This window comes from Vulpes vulpes, chromosome 2 (assembly GCF_048418805.1).
Source record: "Vulpes vulpes isolate BD-2025 chromosome 2, VulVul3, whole genome shotgun sequence".
NCBI classification, from domain to species: domain Eukaryota; kingdom Metazoa; phylum Chordata; class Mammalia; order Carnivora; family Canidae; genus Vulpes; species Vulpes vulpes.
Window position 1 is genome coordinate 19,537,457 of NC_132781.1, and position 2,082 is coordinate 19,539,538.

General features: G+C 48.1%; 1 non-coding gene across 1 annotated transcript; it reads left to right on the top strand.

The window, feature by feature from the left end:
- The first annotated feature begins 489 nt into the window (after nt 1-489).
- LOC112910696 (U6 spliceosomal RNA) lies at nt 490-596 on the top strand. Its single transcript, XR_003233293.1, has one exon. It is a non-coding gene; the product is annotated as a U6 spliceosomal RNA (small nuclear RNA).
- The last annotated feature ends 1,486 nt before the right edge of the window (nt 597-2,082 follow it).

Here is a 2,082-nt window from a genome sequence, read left to right on the forward strand (position 1 = left end):
GCCCTTCCAACTGCGTGGAACCCTTTCTCCTTTAGTGCCTCCACTCTCCTGGTCCCGTGGATATCACTCTTTTCCTGCCAGCCTCTGATGTCCCTCACCCCTTCCTCTGCCGGCCTCTCATTTTCAGCTCTCTTCTCCCTCTATACCCTTTCTCTGGTTCAGTTAGTCTGAGCCCAAATGCCCCTGGCTTGCACTGGAGCATCTCCAGCCTAAACTCTTCACTAAGACTTGAGCCTATCCTGTCTCATCTGGTCATTTCATCTGAATACCTTTCGTTCGCTCAGAATCAATGAGTCCTAAACTGAGCCTATCCTCTGCTCCCCATCCTGCCCCTCCTCTCATATTTCCCTGTTTGCTGTCTGTGACCACTACACACAATCGTCAGTTTAGAACCCTGGAAGTCAATTTCAACTCCTCCCTCTTCCTCATGTTCCATATCTCCTTAGTCATTGAGTTGTTTAGCCTCTTATGAGAAATCTCCCTAACCCCATGCTCACTTCGGCAGCACATATACTAAAATTGGAATGCTACAGAGAAGATTAGCATGGCCCCTGCGCAAGGATGACATGCAAATACGTGAAGAAATCTCCTAACCCCAATCCTTGCTCTCCATCCCTACCATGACTGTCTTGGTTCAGGCCTTTAGCATTTCCCCCTTGGATTATTGCAAAATATCCCAACTACTTTTCTACTTCCAGGTACTTCCAGCTTCCATCTTCCTCTCCATGGCCGCTAGCATTCTTCTTTCTAAAAACAGATCAAAAGTTTCTGCCTAAGAGCTTCCAATGGCTCCCCATTGCCAATAGAATAAAATCCAAATTTTTATTTTAGCATAAGGGGCCTTTCATGGGCAATGTTGAGCTGGTCTTATCACTCCCTCTGCCACCACTTGCTCTTTGCTTGCTTTGACCAGATTCCATGCTTCTCCCAATCTCTAATCATGCTGCTTCTTTCACATCCTGCCATAGCACATGCAGATCTGCTATTTGTATCCCCAAAAAAAATCCTGTTAAAATTCTAATCCCTGGGAGACCTGGGTGGCTCAGCAGTTGAGTGTCTGCCTTTGGTGCAGGTCATGATCCCAGGGTTCTGGGATCGAGTGCTGCATCAGGCTCCCCGCAGGGAGCCTGCTTCTTCCTCTGCCTATGTCTCTGCCTCTCTCTCTGTGTCTCTCATGAATGAATAAATAAATAATTTTTTAAAAAAAGATAAGAAATAGAAAAAGAGGGCAGCCTGGGTGGCTCAGAGGTTTAGTGCTGCCTTTCAGCCCAGGGTGTGATCCTGGAGACCTGGGATCGAGTCTCGCGTCGGGCTCCCTGCATGGAGCCTGCTTCTCCCTCTGCCTTTCTCTCTCTCTCTCTGTGTGTGTTTCTCATGAATAAATAAGTAAATAAATAAAATCTTAAAAAAAAAAGAAATAGAAAAAGATAACATCCTAATCCCCAGTTTGATAGTGTGTAGGGGTAGGGCCTTTGGGAGATGAGTAGGTTATGAGGTCAGAGCCCTCATGAATGAGATCCTTATAAAATGAGATCCCAGAGAACTCCTTCACCCATTCTGCCCTGTAAGAACATGGCAAAAAGACACAGATGGACATTTATGAACAAGGAAGTAGGCTCTTACCAGCTGTCAAAACTGCTGGCTCCTCGATCTTGAACCTCCCAGCCTCCAGAACTGTGAAATTAATTTTTGTTATTTGTAAGCCACCCAGCCTATAGTATTTTTGTTCTAATAGCCTGAATGGACTAAGATGGGGTCCTTGTCCAAAACAGTGTCCCTTGCTTCCACTACACACATTATGGCTCCCTCCACCTAGAGGTGAGAGGAGTTGCCCCTTTAATGCACCAGTGTCTGTGGGATCTGGGAATCCCTGCTCCCAGCCCTCTCCTGCCAGCTGACTTGGTGCTGCCCTTCTGGAGGCCCTTCCTTCCAACAAGGGTCAGGCCCTGGGAGACTTGGGGTGGAGACCTGAGGGTGTGTCCTCGGCCTCTGGCAGGAGGCCCACCCAGCAGGGCTCCCTGTCCCCAGCAGGAGGGAGAGGTCACTGAGGTTTCTCTCCATTCTCCCCTCCTCCCTCTGCAC